Here is a 21,575-nt window from a genome sequence, read left to right as displayed (position 1 = left end):
GGTAAACTAGAGGTAAGTATTTGTACAGGGAAGGGATAAAATGGGGGCATAGGGATACCTTTGGGTGGGGCTTTGTGGGCTTGAGGGGGGCTAGGGATGGGAGGATGGATAATATGGGCCAAGAAATTGGGGCAAAGGTGGGGGAACATATGAACATAGGAGATTGTCAGGTATGTGGTTGAGAGTATATTATTGAGAAAACATTTTCGAAAATATAATAAGAAAAGTTACCTGTTTAAGATGCTTAAAGTGGAGAATCTGACACAGGACAGGCTTCTAACGAGTGTGTGAGTGCTCATTTTGTCACAGTGGGTTATATCATTGGATGGAGACCCAAACAATGAGAGTGAGGGTATACCCACATCCTGGGGAGGACTGATGTTCTCAAATAGAGGGAACTGTTATCTCTCAAGAGAAATGGTGGTTCCCAATGCATAAGGGCAGTCAAGCATGTGAAGCCCTCAACATTGTTACAAGTTATCTCTGAACATGGCCCTTCAATTAATGAAGAGTGATTGTCAATGTGGGCCCTGAGGGGAGGGGGAAAGAGGTATTGAATAGGTGGAATCAGTTTAACTGTGGGGAAATGGAAGTGTTCCACAAGATCATGCAAGGATGGATATAGGACATGCTAAATTACACCAAAAATGTATAGAGGCCTATAGGCTAAAATGTAAATCATAATGTAAAACATAAGATAACTAAAAATTTAGAAAATTGTATAGTCTAAAATATAAACCACAATGTAAACCCAAGTGTAACATTGTTTGAAAGCTATCAATATCTGTACATCAGTTGCAGTAAACACAGTATGAACATGTAAAAAGATTATTGCTGGGGAAGGGACAAAATGTCTGATGCTGAATATGTGGGAGTACTGTATATTGTATATATGAATTACTGTGGTCTAAAACTTTTGTGAAGACAAGCTTAACAAGAAAAATAAAAAGAAAAGGAAAAAGAAAAAGAAAGGACATAGACACTGAGGAAGAGATGGAAGAAGTTGCCTTGCCAATGTGCATATAGGGCAACACTTACTGCAGTGATGGAAGGCAAAACATCATAAACAAAGCTTTTTCATTTTTTAATTTTTTGATACCCCAATTTATTTTTACTTTAATTTTTCTAAGTTAGTATGTATTCTATATCTAACCTCTAAATCCATCACTATATTCCATTTTACTATTAATGGAACCTGGCAATATATTGGGCTTCATTTTCAGGGAGGTTTTGGAGCACAGAGGGGTTCAATGGTAGCGGGGGATGTTACTGGTGTGGGGTGTTACTGGTGGGGGGCACATGGTTGGGAGGGAATTCTCCAGGGCATATGTGCAGGGTGCATAAAAATGGTTGGATATTTTCATAGTGGTTACAGTTGGAAACGACGGCTGGGGGAGTGCTGAGTTCCTGGCGGGGGAGCTCTGTCGCATTCCCTAATGGAAGAGCAACAACTCCCCAAGTGCAATGGCTAAGACCAATAAGGAAGGATGGCCCAACAATGAGCCCTTGATGCTAATGACTATGATTGTGAGGCTGTGTGCCTGAAGTAAGAACTAGGCCTACAGCTGCAGGGTGCCTAAGAGTTACCTCCTGAGAGATTCCATGTTGCTCAAAAGTGGCCAGTCTCGAAGCCAAACTCAGCATGTAAATGCACTGCCTTCCCCCCAAGTGTGGGAAATGACTCCCGGGAATGAGCCTCTCTGGCACTGAGGGATTACTACCAAGTACCAGCTGATGATGTGGCTGGAGAATGACCTTGAATAAAAGGGTCAACTCAGACCAGCAGAATATCTCAGCCTACATGTATTATCAGGAGTTAAAAATGCTTTTTGACCTTGAATAAAAGGGGGAAATGGAAAGGACAAGTGAGTTTATATGGCTATGAGTCTCCAAAAAAAGAGCCGGGAGGTCGTCAGAGGAGTCTCCCTTATGCACACCTCAGCAGAGTCCCAGAGACAGCTAAAGTAGATACATCCCCAGGTATTGGTTCTTGATCTCTGTCCACAAGCCTCTCCTGTCACTTTTACCGAACCTGTGGTTAGCACTGGGGTTTAGTGTATACTCAGGGGACCTGAATCTCTGGACTGTCCATGTGATAGCCAGGCCCTGAGCCTCAACAGACTTGCAACTCCAACTCTCTGGTTTATTGGACTTACCCCAGCCAGCTAACAGGGAAGTAAAGAAGGTCAACCACCACACCAGGGAGCCAAGAATGTCTACAACTGCAAACACGAGAACTGCATCCATCATCCAAGTAGAATCGAAGCACCCTCTCGATACAGAGGTGGAGCAGACATAACCATCCCAGGGTCCACATAATGGAGGAACAGAGTATGGATTAGAGTGGACTTACTGATATTCTATTCTGGAACTAATGTGATTAGTAATGGAAGTAAATGTAGCACTGAGATGGAGAAAGTAGCCATGGTAGCTGCTGAGGGTGGGGAGTGGGAAGAAGAGATGTGATTTGGGGGGGAGGGAATTTTAAGGACTTGGAGTTTTCCTGGGTAGTACTGCAGGGACAGTTACTGAACATTGTATGTCCTGCCATGGCCCACTGGGTGGAATGGGTGAGAGTGTAAACTATAACGTAGACCACTGACCATGTGGTACAGCAGTGCTCAGAGATATATTCACCAAGTGCAATGAATGTCCCATATGATGGAGGAGGTTGTGGTTATGGAAGGAGTGGGGTGAGGGGGGTGGGGGATATATGGGGACCGCATATATTTTTAATGTAACATTTTAAAAAAATGAAGACAAAGAAATTTTAAAAAGAGAGAGAGAAAAGAATGGACAAAATTAAGCAGGGGCTCAAGGAGTTGAATGACAACATGAAATGGAACAACATATATGTCACGGGAGTTCCAGAAGGAGAAGAAAAGGGAAAAGAGAGAGAAAGAGAATTTGAGAAAATAGGTGAAAATTTCCCAACTCTCACAAAAGAAATGAATTTACATGTCCAGGAAGCATACTGTACCACAATCAGAATAAATCCAAAGAGACCTACTCTACGACACATACTACTGAGAATGTCAAATGTCAAAGAAAAAAGAAAATAATGAGAGCAGCAAGGGAGATGCAACCCATCACATAAAAGGGACACCCAGTAAGACTTAGCATGGATTCCTCATCAAAAACCATCAAGGTGGGAAACGGACTTAGCCCAGTGGTTAGGGCATCCGCCTACCACATGGGAGGTCCACGGTTCAAACCCCGGGCCTCTCTGACCCGTGTGGAGCTGGCCCATGCACAGTGCTGATGCACCCAAGGAGTGCAGTGCCACGCAGGGGTGTCCCCGTGCTGGGGAGCCCCACGCGCAAGGAGTGCGCCCGTAGGGAGAGCCGCCCAGCGCGAAAGAAAGTGCAGCCTGCCCAGGAATGGCGCCACCCACACTTCCCGTGCCGGCTGACGACAACAGAAGTGGGCAAAGAAACAAGACGCAGCAAACAGACAACAGGGCGGGGGCGGGGGGGGGGGGGGCGGCAGGAATTAAATAAATAAATAAATCTTTAAAAAAAAAAAACACCATCAAGGTGAGAAGACAGTGGTACGATACAATTAAGACACTGAAAGAGAGAAACTGACAGCCTAGAACTCTTTATTCACCAAAATCATCCTTCAAATATGCAGGTGGGTATATAAAAACAAACAGTGGAAACTAAGAGAGTTCATTAAAAAAAAAAATCCACCTTTGGAGGAAATATTAAAGGAAATCTTAGAGCCTGAAAGAAAAAGACAGGTAAGAGAGGCTTGGAGGAAAGAATAGAAGGCAGATAGCAGAAAGGATAACCAAAAGCACAAAAAGACAGACAAAAATATGATATGACATATGAAAACCAAAGAAGAAAATGATGGAAATAAATAATGCATTTACAGCAATATCACTGAACGTAAGCGGATTAAACTTCCCAATCAAAAGATACAGGCTGACAGAATGGATTAAAAAAAAAATGAGCCACCCATATACTGATCACAATAGGCTCATCTTATTCCCAAGGATACAAACTGGCTGAAAGTGAAAATTTGGAAAAAGATAATCCATGCAAATAGTAACCAAAAAAAGAGCAGGGGAAGCTATACTAATATCAAACAAAATAGACTTTAAATGCGAAAGAGTTATAAGAGATACAGAAGGACATTATATATTAATAAAAGGGACAATCCACTAGGAAGCTATAATAGTCATAAATATCTAAACACCTAACCAGGGTGCCACAAAATACATGAGACAAACTCTGGCAAAACTTAAGGGAGAAACAGACATCTCTACAATAATAGCTGGAGACTTGAACACAGCAGTCACATCATTAGATAGAAGACGACAGACTATCAAAAAGGAAACAAAGAACTTGAACAATATGATAAACAAGATAGACCTAACATATACAGAATGTTGCACCTAAACTCAGTGGTTAAACATTCTTCTTAAGTGCCTATGAATCTTTCTCCAAGACAGACCACATGTTAGGGCACAATGTAACTCTGAATAAAGATAAAAAGACTGAAATTATACAAAATGCCTTCTTAGACTATAATGGAATGAAACTGGAAATCAGTAAGACAGGAAAAATCTAAATTCGCAACTGCATGGAGGCTAAACAAAACACTCCTAAATAATCAATATGCTAGAGAAGAAATTACAAGTGAAATTAGTAAATATATTGAGACAAAAGAAAAAGAGAACACAATTTATCAAAACTTCTGGAATACAACAAAGGCAGGCTTGGGAGGGAAATTTATAGCCCTAAATTTCTATATTAAAAAAAGAAGGCCTCTAAACTCAAAAGATTTAACTGAACTGGAGAATGTAGAAAAAGAATAGAAAACCATTCCCAAAGCAAGCAGAAGGAAAGGAATAATAGAGAGTAGTGCATAAATAAATGAAATGCAAAAAAAAAAGAAAAGAAAGAAACTCAACAAAACCAAAAACTGGCTCATTAAGAACATCAATAAAATTGACAAATCGGGAAGCTGATACGGCTAAAAAAATTGAGCTCCAACCTACCACATGGGAGGTCCCAGGTTTGGTCCCTGGTGCCTCCTGAAGAAGACGAGCAAGACAGTAAGCTGGTGCAAAGGAAAGATGTGGAGAGCTGACGTGACAAGGAAACACAAAGAGGAAAAACAATGAGAGACACAATAAAGCAGGGAGCTGAGGTGGCTAAAGCAAGTGAGTGCCTCTACCTCACATAAGAGGTCCCAGGTTTGGTTCCCAGTGCCTCCTAAAGAGAACATGAGTAGACACACAGCACACAGCAAATGGGACACAGGGAGCAACCACAAACAATGAGGAAAAGGGAATAAATTCATAAATTTTTTTTAAAAAATTTGACAAACCCCTAGCTAGACTAACAAAGAAAAAAATGAGGGAAGATGGAAATATATATTATCAAAGTTACAACTAACCTCACAGAAATAAAAAAGATTATAAGAGGATAGTGCAAGAAACTATATGACAACAAACTACACAAACAAGAGGAAATGGACAAATTTCTAGAAATGTACAACCAACCTACAATGAAGCTACAAGAAATACAAGAACTTAACAAACCAATCATATTTAATGAGATGGACTGTGTCATCAAAAACCTCCCAACAAAGAAAAGTCCCAGACCATCTCAGATGTCTTCACAGCTGTCTATCAAGCATTTCAGAATCCCATTTACACTCTCTCAAAAAACTGAAAAGGAGGGAAAATTATCCAACACATATTAAGAAGTCAGTGTTGTGCGGACTTCTGCTACCGCTGGAGTATTGCCGGCGGATCGCTGCCGGGGGTCGGGCCTACGCCACAGCCTGACCGGGGCGGCAACGGGCGGCTCAAGGCTTGGAGGGGACGCGCGGTCAGATGGAAGAAACCATGGAGACAAGGTCTATGCGCAAGTCTAATTTATTGAGGAAGTACACTAGTTATATATGGTTGGGTAGAGGGAGGGGTTGGAGCTAGGGCGGGCTGGCTAGGGGTGATAATGGATAGGCGGGGCTGGGCAGGCGGCTATGAGGCAAGCAGTGGCTAAGGAAGAAGGCAGATTATATGTTGGCAACGTGGGCGGGACTGGCGGGAAGGACAGCAACGGCTGGAAGAAGAAGATAACAAAGGCTGGGGGAAGGGGTGGAGGGAGGCAGCAACAAGTCAGCATCACCCTACTACCAAAGTCAGATAAAGACACTACGAGAAGAGAAAATTATGGACGAAACTCTCTAATGAACATAGATGCAAAAGTTCTTAACAAAATACTTGCAAACTGAACCCAACTACATATCAAAAGACTTCTACATCACAACAAAGTGGGATTTATTCCTAGTATGCAAGGCTGGTTCAACATAAGAAAATCAATCAATGTAATACACCACATTAACAAACTGAAGAAAAAACACCACATGATCATCTCAATCGAAGCAGAAAAGGAGTTTGACAAAATTCAGCATCCTTTGTTGATGAAAACACTTCAAAAGATAGGAAAAGAAGGAAAAGTTCTTGGTATGATAAAAGGCATATGTGAAAAAACCACAGCCAAAATTGTACTCAATGAGGAAAGGTTGAAAGCACTTCCTCTAAGACTGGGAACAAGAAAAGGATGCCTACAGTCACCACTGTTATTCAACATTGTACTAGAAGTTCTAGCTAGAGAAATTAGAAAAGAAAAAAAAAATTGAAGACAACCAAACAGGAAGAGAAGAAGTAAAACTCAATACTTGCAGATGACATGATCCTACATTTAGAAAATTTTGTAACGTCTACAACAACACTACTTTAGCTAATAAATGAGTTCAGCTAAGTGGCAGGATACAAGATCAACACGCAAAAATCAGTAATGTTTCTATACTTTAATAATGAACAATCTGAGGAGGAAATGATGGGGGAAATTCCATTTACAACAGCAACAAAAGGACTCAAATATCTAGGAATCAACTTCAAGAAAGAAGTATCAACAACAAAAAGACAAAGACCCAATTAAAAAATGGACGAAAGGGAAGCGGCTGTGCCTCAATTCATTGGGCTCCCATCTACCATATGGGAGGCCCTGGATTTGTGTCCCAGGGCCTCCTTGTGAAGGCAAGATGGCCCGCATGTCTGCAGAGAGCTGATAGCCCATGCACCCACGGAGAGCTGGCACATCAAGATAACCCAACAAAGGGAGACAGACACAGAAGAACGCACAGTGGATGGACACAGGGAGCAGAAAGCAAGCAAGTTGAGAGGGGGGGGGCCACAGTGGAAATTAAACAAATAAATAAATAGGGGGGGGAAATGGGCAAAAGCCTTGACGAGTATTTGTCCAAAGAAGCAATATAAATAGCAAAATAAACACATCAAAAATATTCAATGTCACTCATGATTAGGGTAATGCAAATCAAAACTACAGTGAGATATTATTTGACACCTATCAGAACGGCCACTACTAAAAAGACTGAGGCAAGCGGACTTGGTCCAATGGATAGGGCATCCGCCTACCACATGGGAGGTCCATGGTTCAAACCCCGGTCTCCTTGACCCATGTGAAAATGACCCATGTGCCGTGCTCATGAGCGCAAGGAGTGCCATGCCACGCAGGGGTGTCCCCCATGCAGGGAGTGCACCCCATAAGGAGAGCCGCCCAGAGCGAAAGAAAGTGCAGCCTGCCCAGGAACAGCACCGCACACACGGAGAGTTGACATAGCAAGATGACGCAACAAAAAGAAACACAGATTCTCAGTGCCACTGATAAGGATAAATTGGTCACAGAAGAACACGCAGCAAATGGACACAGAGAGCAGACAACTGAGGGGGAGAGAAATAAATAAAAAATAAATATTTAAAAAAGACTGAGTCTGCAGCCAATTAAGCCTACCATCCCCTTCTCCCAGTGGGGGCCAGGTGTGCAGTGGCTACAGATAGCAGCCTCCTTGGTAGTGTATGCGCCTGTTGCTTGTAAGGGTTGCCCTAAGGGATCTTGGGGCCAGCCCTTGCCTGTTGATGATCCTGTCCAACCTCCTGCCACCCCAATCTAGGCTCCAGATGGGTATGCGACGTGCCTTTGGAAAGCCTCAGGGGCTGTGGCCTGGGTCCACATTGGCCAAGACATCATGCCCATCCGCAGCAAGCTTCAGAACAAGGAGTATGTGATCGAGGCGCTGTGCAGGTCCAAGTTCAAGTTCCCTTGCCAGCAGAAAATCCACATCTACATGAAGTGGGGCTTTATGAAGTTCAATGCTGACAAATTTGAAGACATGGTGGCCAAGAAGTGCCTCATCCTGTATGGCTGTGGGGTGAAATACATTCCTAATAGTGGGCCCTTGGACAAGTGGCGGGCCCTGCACTCATGAGGGCTTTGCCAGCCTTACCCTCACCCAACCAGAGCCCTCCAATAAATGACTTCCATTTGGGAATGGAAGCTTTTGTTTTTAACAGAAGTTTTCATTAACTACTACTATTTCTTCCAGTGTTCTTAGTATATTCAGATGTTTCTTTTCTTGAGTCGGTTTGAGTCATTTATTCCTTTCCAGAAAGTCATTCATTTTATTAAGATTTTTCAAATTTATTAGCATGGAAGTATACTGTTCTCTTCTTATGCTCTTCTTATAACCCATTTCTTATTTTGATTATTTCAGGTTCTCTTTCATTACAATTTCTATAAGTTATATTTACTTTATTGTTTGAGTGTGGCTGGGGGTATCCCCAAAGTATCAGCTTTTGAATTTAGGTATCAATTTAGCATTTAACAGTCTCTCAAAATTGTCAATTTGCTTTCTAATATTCATAAAAGTAGTTTGCTGATGATGTGTTTTAAGTAAAGTTTGTCTGGATCATTCTTTTTTACTATTATTTTTAATAATGAAATAATTGAAGGTTGTTATTATTTTATTAGTTTTCATTGCTGAAATTTTCTGAATTAATTTGTTTTTGTCTTTGACACATTTCTTCCACTGAAGAATTTTATAGATTTCTAAAACTTTAAAAAAAAAAAAAAAAAGACTGAGAACAACAAGTGTTGGAGAGGATATAAGAGAGACAGGAACATTTATTCATGATTGGTGGGAATGCTGAATGGCACAGCCACTGTGGCAGACTGGTAGTTCCTAAAGAAGTTGAATACAGATTTGCCACACGACCCTGCAATACCACTACTGGATATATACCCAGAAGAACAGAGACATGACATGAATAGATATCTGCACACTGATGCTCACAGCAGGGTTATCACAACTGCCAGAAGTTAGAAACAACCCAGATGTCCATCAACCAAACAAAGTATAAACAAACATACACATATTATACAGCTGAAAAAGATAATGGAGAACATTATGTTGAGTGAATCAAGTCAGATACAAAATGACAAATACTACGATTGCATTACTATGAACCAAATATATTCTATACATATTGTACGGTTCCACTTATATAAAATGTAAATATACATCAATTTACAAAGACATAATTTGATCAATGGTTATGCATGGCTAGGGAAGGCATGTCAAAGAGTATGAAGTTTTTGTAGTAATGAAAATATTTTTTGGAATGATGAATGCACAACACTGTGATTATACGAAAAGCCACTGAATATACACTTAAGACAGGTCATATGGTATGTGAATATATCTCAATAAAACTGCTTAGTAAATAATTGTGCAAAAATTGCCAGAAATAGCAGCTATGTACGGCAGGGGACACAGAGAGATTGAGAAGTGAAGAATTTTCTCGCTTTTAGTCTTTTTTTGGTATACTATCATTATTGAAATAATGACAATGCTCTAATAATGACTGAAGTGATGAATGTCCAACTATGAGATTATAACAAATACCACTGATTGCACACTTTGGGTGAAGTGTATGCATTATTTGTATGTATCAATAAAAATAATTTAAGGGAAACGGACTTTGGCCCAGTGGTTAGGGCGTCCGTCTACCACATGGGAGGTCCGCGGTTCAAGCCCCGGGCCTCCTTGACCCATGTGGAGCTGGCCCATGCGCAGTGCTGATGCGCGCAAGGAGTGCCGTGCTACACAGGGGTGTCCCCCGCGTAGGGGAGCCCCACGCGCAAGGAGTGCACCCATAAGGAGAGCCGCCCAGCGCGAAGGAGGGAGCAGCCTGCCGAGGAATGGCGCCGCCCACACTTCCCGTGCCGCTGACGACAACAGAAGCGGACAAAGAAACAAGACGCAGCAAAAAAAAAAGACACAGAAAACAGACAACCGGGGGAGGGGAGGGGAATTAAATAAATAAAAATAAATCTTTTAAAAAATAATAATAATAATTTAAAAAGAAAAACACAAGAGCATACAACAGCAGAATAGGCAGAAGAAAGGGACAGTGACCTAGAATAACAGGACAATCAAAATGGTACAGTCAGGGAAGCGGACTTGGCCCAGTCGTTAGGGCATCCGTCTACCACATGGAGGTCCACGGTTCAAACCCCGGGCCTCCTTGACCCGTGTGGAGCTGGCCCACGCACAGTGCTGATGCGCGCAAGAAGCGCAGGGGTGTCCCCGCATAGGGGAGTCCCTCGCGCAAGGAGTGCGTCCCGTAAGGAGAGCCACCCAGTGCGAAAGAAAGTGCAGCCTGCCCAGGAATGGCACCGCATACACAGAGAGCTGAAACAACAAGATGACGTAACAAAAAGAGACACAGATTCCCGTGCCGCTGACAACAACCAAAGTGGACAAAAAGAACACGCAGCAAATGGACACAGAGAACAGACAACTGGGGCGGGGTGTGGGGAAAGGGAGAGAAATAAATAAAAATCTTTTTTAAAAAAATGGTACAGTCAGAAGAAGAGAGAGAGAAAAGAATAGAAAAAAATGAAGTGTCTCAGGAATTTGAGTGACAGCAATGAAGTGAACAACATAAGCATCATGTGTGTCCACAAGGAGAAGAGGAGAAGGAACAGAAAGAATATCTTTGGAAATAATAATGGCTGAAAATTTCCCAACTCTTAGGAAATCTATAAATATACATGTCTAAAAAGCACAACGTACTCCAAACAAAATAAATCTTAATAGACCCTCTGAAACATATACTAATCAGAATGTCAAATGCCAAAGATCAAGAGAATTTTGAAAGCAGCAAGAGAAAAGTGATCTGTAATATGCAAAGTGTAGCAGTTTGGTATTGTTTATGAATTCCAAAAATAGATAAATCATCGTGTTTGTAAACTGATCTGTTTCTCTGAGCATATTAGATTGTATTAGATTCTGAGATTTCACTTTTACTTTATTAAATCAAGATTTGAGCTTTTATTAGACCAAGTCAGTAGAGCAACTTTGCCCCCCCACCCCATGGATGGGATAAACAGATGCACAATCAAAGACAAGGAAGTAAATACATGATGAACATAGAGAGTTTAGTTTTGGACACTGGAGCCCCAGGCAGAGAGCTGAGCCATTCACTTGATAGTTTCCAGCTGAAGAGATCAGAGCCCTGAACAGCTGAGAAAGCCCAGGAAGAAAAGAGCCCGAGAGAGAGGTAGAAGCTGGGCCGGGGAGCCTTAAAAGGAAGAGGAAAAGGAAGGGAAAGACTGAACATTCGCAGAGATTAGCAGCCATCTTGCTTCAACACATGGCAGAAGACTTTCATGAGAGAAGTAACTTACTCTTTTTTTTTTTTTTTTTTTTTTTTTTTTTTAAAGATTTATTTATTTATTTAATTTCCCCCCCTCCCCTGGTTGTCTGTTCTTGGTGTCTTTTTGCTGCATCTTGTTTCTTTGTCCGCTTCTGTTGTCGTCAGCGGCACGGGAAGTGTGGGCGGCGCCATTCCTGGGCAGGCTGCTCTTTCTTTTCACGCTGGGCGGCTTTCCTCACGGGTGCACTCCTTGCGCGTGGGGCTCCCCCACGCGGGGGACACCCTTGCGTGGCACGGCACTCCTTGCGCGCATCAGCACTGCGCATGGCCAGCTCCACACGGGTCAAGGAGGCCCGGGGTTTGAACCGCGGACCTCCCATATGGTAGACGGACGCCCTAACCACTGGGCCAAAGTCCGTTTCCCAGTAACTTACTCTTTATGGCCTTGTGACTGTAAGTTTCTGCCCAAAATAAATACCCTTTTTAAAAGCCAACAGATTTCTGGTATTTTGCATCCAGCACTCCTTTGGCTGACTTATACAGAATTTGGTACGAGAGAGTGGGGTGCTGCTTTTGCAATTACCAAAATGTTGGAACGATTTTATAAATGCATATGGAGCATTTTTTGGAGGAACTGTGAGATGCTTGCTGGAAAAGGCCTAGATGGCTTTGAAGAACCTGTTGGTAGGAATATGGAGCCTCAAGTTATTTTTGATAAGGCCTTAGAAGTGAGATGTCTGACAGAGAAGGCCTAGAGTGCTTTGAAGAGACTGTTGGTAGGAATATGGATGCTAAAGAGACTTTTTATGAGGCCTTAGAAGTAAACAGTGAAGCTATTATTGGACACTGGAGGTAAGGTGATTCATGTTTTAAAGTTGCAGAGAACTTAGCAAGATTAACTCCTGATGTTTCTGGAAGGCAGAATTTGAAAATGGCGAGCCTGAGCATTTAGATAAAGAATTTCCAAAGTAAACTGGGAGAATGCAGTTTGGCTTCTCCTTGAAGTTTATAGTAAAATGCTAGATGAGAAAGATAAGCTGAGAAGGGAATTGTTGGGCACAACGAAATCAGAAACTGATTCTAGAAATTCCAAGTCTCGGGAAATTAAGTCCCAAGACAAGAGTGCCCCATTTGAGGACTTACTTAAACTTGGAACTTGTAAATCAGGATTGAAAATGCAGCTGTGGAAAGACTTGTGGAAAGTCTTACTGCCTGATGGCTTAGATCCCTGCTTCTTAGACACTAAACCAGCAAGCTTTTTTGTATGAACAAAACCACTGTCAGCCTAAACTAAAAGGGACATGTAGGGGAAAGATGGAAGGGAAACAGCTTTAAGAAGAAAACCATGGATGCTGAGATCTGGAATTAAGCCATCTCCTCCAACCAAGAAAGGAACACCACCCATGTGTACAGAAAGGGTGAGTTTGCCCCAGCAGGTGAAGAGGGTGGATATTCCTGCCCACTGTTCAGGGATAGTCTTGCTGCCCCAGGGTACAGAAAGGGTGGAACACATTCCCTAAGGGTTAGGGAGGGTAAAGTAGACACCCTATAGGTTTTAGAGGAGTGGGCCTATCACCTATGGATTAGGGAAATCCAGAGCTAGAAAAGAGTTGGGCAAGGAAGTCAAAGATGAGGGATGATGTTGCCTTCACTTCAATGTACTAGAGGTGTTAAGACTTTACCAGAGAATGGGAAAGGTCTAGGTCTGGCCATCACCAAAATGTTCTTCGAGGATGAGATCTGGAGGTTGGTCACCAACCGCATGCTTGATGAGGGTGGAACCAAGAAAATGGGCAATGGGCAAGCCTGTGGAAAGGATGGGCCCCCATGAGGCCCCAGGGAGAAGAAACCATCATCTTAAGAATGACTCTCAGATTTTGAAATCTAATGAAATATGCCCTGCAGGTTTATAAAACCATCTGAGACCCAGGACTCATGTCCCCCTCCCAATTTCTCTTTATAGTAATGCAAATGTTTATCCACTGTCTGTCCCTTTGTATATTGGAAGCAGATAAATGGTTTTGTACGTTTCAGAGGTCTGCAGCCAGAGAGGACTTTGCCCCAAGAATGCCAATTTCTCATCAGACACCATGGTGGCAAGAAGGCAGTGGTATTGAAGCAGGCTAGTAAGATAGGGAATCAATAAATGGATCTGGAACCTGGCAGAGAGTTCATGTGGACATCAATAACCCCCGAGAAGGTTGCTGGAAGACCCCCACCTCCAAGATCCTGTCATCCAGAACAAAGACTTCCTTTGGAAGTCAGGAGAAGCCCCAGATATTCCCCAAGGACTTTATCACTGGGCCCTCATAAGGCATTGATAGGTGGGGTAATCAGTCAAAACTGCAAACAGCTGGAACTCCTTCCCTGCCATTAGCAAAGGGGTGGAATAACTAACAGTTCAAAAAGCCACAAGAGGCCTGAACCAGCACTCTCTCGCTCTCTTGCCTCTGGACCCCGACACTGGCTGCCTTCTCCCCTGTTTGGATCACTATGCAAATAAACCTGGGGATCTATCATGTATAAGGGGAAACTGTAGTCTGTAAATCAGCCCACTTTATCACTTCTCAACCCCTTCCTCTCCACCTGAGACCCTGATCTGTTACTTTCTCCCATTTCTCATCCATCCCTACCTGAATAAATTACTGGCCTAACTCACTTGATGTGCTCTTGAAATTCATTTCTGTAGCAAAGTCAAGAACCTAGATAAAATCCGGTAACAGTATGATACATACAAGGTAAAGAAAAGGGGAAACTGCCAGCCAAAAGCTCTTTATCCAGCAAAACTGTACTTCAAAAATGAGACAGAATTTAAAGTATTCACAGATAAAGAGAAATTAAGAGATGTCATCAGCAAAAAAAACTGCCCTACAAGAATAACTAAAAGGAGTTCTGCATGTTAAAAGGAAAAGACATAAGAGAATGGCTTGTAGTAGTGTGAAGAAATTAATATTATCGGTAAGGATAATTAAAAGAGTAAATATAACACCCAAAAGTACTGTATCCTCAATATATAACTCTATTTTTTTTGCTCATATAAGAATCAAAATACAATTCAACAGCAAAAAGTCATATTTTCTGAAAATAGATAAGCAGAATATAAAGTAGTAAAGTAGGACAAAAACTACATAAAGACATAAAAGGAATATGGGAGTAGAGAACATGAATGCTACTGAAACTAAGTTGATATCTTTTCAAATTGGTTAAGTTATAGATGTAGATTGTATAATATAAACCACAGGGTAACAACAAAGAAAATATTTTAAAAATATGCAGAAACAGAAATGATATATCACAAAAGATCAATGACACAGAAAAGGAGGTTGCACTAAAGGAAAAGAGAAACAAACAAAAAAAGATATGACATAAAAACCAAAGGAAAAAAGAGTTAACAAAGTACTGCCTTTTCAATAACAACACTGAATATTAATGGATTAAACTTGCCAATCAAAAGACACAGGTTGCTAGCAAACTGATGTGGCTCAAGCAGTTGGGTGCCCGTCTACCACATGGGAGGTCCCAGGTTCAGTTCCTGGTGCATCCTAAAGAAGACAAGTAAGACAGTAACCTGAGGCAAAGGGCTGGAATGATGAGCTGATGCAACAAGATGACACAACAAGGAGACACAATGAAGAAACATGAGGAAACACAATGAGACACAACAAGCAGGGAGTGGATGTGGCCCAAGCAACTGGGCACCTTACTCCCACATGAGAGGTCCCAGGTTCAGTTTCCAGGGCCTCCTAAAAAAAAAAAAAGAGCAGACAGAGAGAGCACATAATAAACAGACATAGAGAGTAGAAAGCAAGTGCAAATAACAGAGGGTGCAGAGAAATAAGTAAATAAAATAAATCTTAAAAAAAAATACAGGTTGGCAGAATGGTGAAAAAAGCATTATCTGAGTATATGTTGTTTACACGATCCTCACCTTAGACCCAAAGACAAAAATAGGTTTAAAGTGAATGGATGCAAAAACCAAATACACATATATATATAGATGAAGAATAATTTTTTTTATTTTAAAAAATAAAGTTTAAGGATAGAAAAAGATATTCCATGCAACTTGTAACAAAAAAGAGCTGGAGTAGCTATATTCATATTGGGGGAAAAAAAAAAAACCTTTGTATTAAAAACTGTTTGTATGATGTTCTACATGTTTGTTTTGTAAGTTCACAACTATTACTACACACTTATTGTTTATGTATGTTTGCATGTGGGTGATATATTTCAATAAATTAATTTTTTTTTAATTGTTATAAGAGACAAAGGACACTATATAACAAGGGTTCTTAATCTTTTTTTGTTCCATGGACCCCTGTGCCAGTCAGGTGAAATGAATACTATTGTAATTTATTTATTGCACATATTCATAAGTGAAGGAAAGGCCAGGTTCCAATTAGAGGTCAGAGAAAGTAAAGATAAGTTAGTTTTTCATTTTTTCAATTCAAGCACAGAACCCCTGAAATCTTTCCAAGGACCCCTGGTTAAGAACCCCTCCTCTATATTAATAAAAGGGACAATCCACCAAGAAGAAATCACAACAATAAATCTTTATGCACCAAATCACAGTGCTCCAATGCACATGAGGCATACACTGCCAAAACTAAAGGAGAAATAAATACCTATACAATAGTTGGAGACTTCAATATACCACTCTCACACTAGATAAAACAATTAGATGGAAGATTAGTAAGAAAAAGGAAAACTTCAATAATACGACAAACAAACAAAACCTAAAAGATATATGCAGACACGACAGAACAATGCACCCCAAATAAGCAGGATATATGTTCTTATCAAGTGCACATAGATCTTTCTACTGGAAAGACCACATGTTGGGTCACAAAAGTCTCCATAAATTTTAAAAGATTGAAATTCTACAAAGCATCTTCTCTGACCATGGAATGAAGATAGAAATCACTCACAGGAGAAGAACTAGAAAACCGACAAGTAGATAAAGTTAAATATCACTCCCATATCAATCAGTGAGCCAAAGAAGAGATTACAAGGGAAATCAGCAAATATTTTGAAATAAATGAAAATGAGAACACAACATATCGAAACTTATGGAAAGGAGCAAAAGCAGTGCAGAGAGGGAAATTTATAGCCCTAAATGCTAGTATTAAAAAAGAAGAGGGGAGCAGAGGTGGCTCAAGCAGTTGGGTGCCTGCCTCCCACTTGGGAGGTCCCAGGTTCAGTTCCCAGTGCCTCCTAAAGAAGACAAACAACAGACAGACAATGAGCAGGCATCAAGCAAAAACAATGAGCAGACAAGGAGAAAAAATGAGCAAGACAATGAGCAAACAATAAGCAGACAATGAGCAAAAACAAATGAGCAGGGAGTAGATGTGGCTCAAGCAATTGAGCACTCACCTCCCACATGGGAGGTCCTAGGTTTTGTTCCCAGTGCCTCCTAAAGGAAAACAAACAGACAAGCAGACAATGAGGAAAAAATAACAAGCAGACAACAAGCAAAAAAATGAACAAACAGACAAAGAAGCCATCTCAGGGTGGGGGAGAGAAAAAGCGAAAATCAAGCACCTAACTACACACCTGGAAGAACAAGAAAAAGAACAGAAAATTAATCCCAAAACAAGAAGAAGAAAAGAAATAAAAAAACAAGAGGAGAAATATTTCAAATTGAGAATTTAAAAAATTAACAAAGAGAATTAGCAAAACCAAAAGTTGGTTCTTTGAAAAGATCAATAAAATTGGCAAATGTTTAGGTAGACAGACAAAGAAAAATGAGAGAAGACACAACTAAATAAAAGCAGAAATGGGGTAGGGGCATTACTACTGGCCCCAAGGAAATAAAAAATTTCCTAAGATGATAGATACTCTGAACAATTATTAAGCAGTTTGATATTGTTTCTGAATCATAAAAATAGATATGGGATTCATAGGTTTCACTTTTATTTGATTAAATGATGATTACGGCTTTGATTGGGCCACATGAATAGGATATTGAGTCCCCATCCCCTTGGTGGGCGGGGACTCTCAGAAAAACCAGACCACAGAGAAGGAAGGTTGGAGTTTTGAGCTGGAGCCCTGAGAAGTAAACACATAGAAGAAGAACATAGAAGAAACAGAGAAGGCTCCATTAGACACATTAAGGACCCCAGGAAGAAAGTGCCATTCACCTGATTGCATGCAGCTGCAGAGACCAGAACCCTGAGCAACTGAGCCAGGAGAGAAATAAGCCCTGGGAGAGGGACCAGACTTATGCCAGACTACAGCTGCTAATGGACCACAGAGCCATCAGAGGAAGAGGGAGGCTGAACCCTTGCAGTTATCAGCAGCCATCTGGCTCCAACACATATGGCAAGAGACTTCAGTGAGAGAAGTAACTTCCTCTTTATGGCCTGCTAACTGTAAGCTTCTATTCTAAATAAATATCCTTTGTAAAAAGTCAACAGATTTCTGGTATTTTGCATTAGCACCCCTTTGGCTAACTAATACAACCTGTATGCCAAAAAATTAGACAACCAAGATGAAATGGCAAAAGTTCAGAACACATGCAGACAACCTACACTGACACTAGAAGAAACAGGAGTCCTCAATAGACCAATTACAAGCAAAAAGATTCAATCAGTCATCATAAACTCCCAACAAAGAAAAGCCTGAGATCAGATAGTTTCATAGGTGTGTTCCATCAGTCATTCCAAGAGGAATCAATACCAATCCTGGCCAAATTATTTGAAAAAACTGAAGAGAAAGGAATACTCCCTAACTCATTCCATGAAGCCAACATCACCCTAATATCAATCAAAGCCAGATTAACATACTACAAGGGGAAAAAATTACAAATGAATTTCTTTTAAGAATATGAGAGAGAGAGAGTTGCCACAGGAGTTGCTGAAGGCAGGAAGAGGGAAAAAGAGGTGTGATATGGGGGCATTTTTGGGACTTAGGAGTTGTCCTGAATGATACTGCAGGGACAGAACCCGGACATTATATATTCTGCCATAACCCACTGAATGGACTGGAAGAGAGTGTAAACTACAATGTAAACTATAATCCATGCTGTATAGCAGTGCTCCAAAATGTATTCATCAAATGCAATGAATGTACCACACTAACGAAAGAAGATGTTGCTGTGGAAGGAAGGGAGATGTGAGGAGTGGGGTATATGGGAACCTCCTACATTTTTTTATGTAACATTTTGTGTGATTTATGTATCTTTTTAAAAAAAGATAATAAATTTTTTTTAAAATTTTAAAAGAAGAATATAGATGCAAAGATCCTCAACAAAATCATGGCAAATCAAATGCAACAGCACATCTAAAGAATTACATACCATGAATAAGTGGGTTTAATCCCACCTATGAAAGAGTGGTTCAACATAAAAATATCAATTAAGGTGATACATCACATCAACAAAACTAATAGAAAAAACACATGATCATCCCCACTGATGCAGAAAAGGCATTTCACAATATCCAGCATCTTTTCTTCATAAAACTTAGAAAAATAGGAATAAAGGGAAACTTCCACAAAATGTTAAAGAACATTTATGAAAAATCCACAGTAAACATCATATTCAATGGTGACAGACTGAAAGCTTTCCATCTAATAAATGGAACAAGACAAAGATGCCCACTGTCACTGCTGTTATTCATCGTACTACTCCAAGTTCTAACCAGAGCAATTTAGTAAGAAAAAGAAAGGAAAGGCATCCAAATTGGAAAGCAAAAAGTAAAACTTTCACTATTTGCAGATAACATGATCCTAGAATTTCAAAAAAATCAACAAAAAAGTTAATACAGCTAATAAATAAATTCAGCAAAGTAGAGAAGATGAACACACAAAAACTGAGTAATCTTCCTACATACTAGTAATGAGCAAGACAAGGAGGAAATCAAGAAAAAAATTCCATTTACAGTAGCAACTAAAAGAACAAAGAATCTATGAATAACTTAACTAAGGAGGTAAAGAATTTGTACACAGAAAACTAGAAAACATTGCTGAGAGAAATCAATAAAGATCTAAATAAACAGAAGGACATTCCATGTTCATGGACTGGAAGGCGATAGTTAAGATGTCAATTCTACCAAAAATGATTAAAAGATTCAATACAATCCCAATCAAAATGCCAACAGCCAACTTTGCAGAAGTAGAAGGGCCAATTATCAAACTTATTTGGGAGAATAAGGCTCCCTGAATAGCTAAAACATCTTGAAAAGGAAGAATGAAGTTGGAGGACTCACACTTCCTGTCTTTCAAACACAGTACACAAAGCTACAGTGGCCAAAACAGCACAGACCTCATGCAAGGACAGATTACTGACCACTGCAATTGAACTGATATTTCAGAAACATACCTTCACACCTATGACCAACTAATACTTGATAAGGCTGCCAAGTCCACTTAATTGGGAAAGAAGTCTTTTCAATAAATGGTACTAGGAGAACTGGATATCCATATAGAAAAGAATGAAAGAGGACCCCTATCTCAAAAAATATACAAAAATTAACTCAAAACAGATCAAAATTTTAAATGTAAAGCAGGAATATAAAACTCCTAGAAGAAAATGTAGGGAAGCATCTTCAGGATCCTGTGTTAGGCAATGGTTTCTTAGACTCCACACCTAAAGCACAAGCAATCAAAGTAAAAAATAAAGAGGACCTCCCCAGAATTAAAAAATTTTGTATTTCAAAGGGCTTTGTCATGAAAGGGAAAAAACAACCTACATTAAGTGAGAAAATATTTGAAAATCATTTATCCAATAAAGGTTTAATATCCAGAAAATATAAAGAAATCCTGCAACTCAACAATAAAAAAGACAAACATGGAAGTGGATGTGGCTCAAACAGTTGGGCACCCGCCCTACCACATTGGAGGTCCTGGATTCGGGTCCTGATGTCTCCTACAGAAGGTGAGCAGATGTTGCACCTACTGCAATGAGCAGATGCCTAAACAAGCAGGTGCCACAAACCAGGAGATATCACAGACCACGGGGAGTAGATGTTGCTCAAGCTGTTGGGCACTTGCCTCCCATGCGGGAGGTCCCAGATTTGGTTCCCACTGCCTCCTGGAGAAGGCAAACAAACAATGAGCAGAGCAATGAGAGAACCACCTGGGAGAGAGGGGTGATTAAAAAATAATAATAAAATAAATGAATCTTTAAGAAAAAAAAAAAGGACAACCCAATTTTAAAATGGGCAAAAAAACATGAAAAGACATTTCTCTTTTCACGATATACAAATGGCTAAAAAGCACATGAAGAGGGAAGATGAAGGATTATGGGATGATGGAGACAGACTAACAGGCAGAGCTGAATGCTCTCACAAAAACAATGGAGAAAGAACCAAAAGCTGTCCAAAGGACCTGCTCTGTGGGCCAGCAGACCAGGGCAATGCTACACAGTTCCCAGGAGGGTGAGAGAGAGAGACAAAGCTGAAACAATCAACGTTGAGTTACCAAGCCCCTGTGGCAGCCAAGAAGGGCTCCCCTCCCCCATCCCCAAGATATTAAACTGGGTAAAAAGCCCTGGCTCACTGCATACATCTGAGAGGGGAGGAGAAATTCTCCTCCCTGTCAGCTGTTTTAAGGAAAAAGGGAAGAGATGTTGGGGTGCTTTTCAGTGAATTCGGCAAGCAGAACCCGCTCTGAAACTCTAATGTAGAGTTTCAACACAGGAACACAGGAAAGCCAAGACTGAAGCACCGCAGTGGAAAGGTGCACTAACTTGTGCCATCTGCTGACCAGTCTGGAAATTGCATGGACAAAAACTGTTCATGCTCTCTATTCAACCACTGGGAGAAAATCTGCACCCACTAGTGAGTCCCTGGCCCAATTCTGAAATCTTAAACAAGGTAATTTTAAAGACTGAAAATAAGTTAAACCAAATATCAAAGAAAAGCTGGGGGAAAAAAATAGGCAAGAAAGAAGAAATTGGCCATCAGAATAAATTCATCAACATATTCAGATGCCTAGACATTGTCAAAAAATTACAAGCTATACTAGGAAACAGGAAGAGATGGCCCAGCCAAAAGAACAAACCAAATATCCTGAAGAGAAATAAGATTTAAGA

The 21,575-nt window shown here is 40.6% G+C and overlaps 1 protein-coding gene and 1 non-coding gene across 4 annotated transcripts in view; one reads left to right on the top strand and one right to left on the bottom strand.

Annotated features, from left to right (window-relative positions):
• The window catches only part of HERC2 (HECT and RLD domain containing E3 ubiquitin protein ligase 2), a 290,972-nt gene that overhangs the window by 207,789 nt on the left and 61,608 nt on the right, over positions 1-21,575 (bottom strand). The window lies entirely within an intron of this gene.
• Positions 7,816-7,949, top strand: LOC111763571 (small nucleolar RNA SNORA70). Its single transcript, XR_002796414.1, has one exon. It is a non-coding gene; the product is annotated as a small nucleolar RNA SNORA70 (small nucleolar RNA).

Source organism: Dasypus novemcinctus, chromosome 3 (genome assembly GCF_030445035.2).
Source record: "Dasypus novemcinctus isolate mDasNov1 chromosome 3, mDasNov1.1.hap2, whole genome shotgun sequence".
In the NCBI taxonomy this organism is placed as follows: Eukaryota; Metazoa; Chordata; class Mammalia; order Cingulata; family Dasypodidae; genus Dasypus; species Dasypus novemcinctus.
Note: the sequence above shows the minus strand (reverse complement) of the source record. Positions and strands in the feature narration are given on the sequence as shown.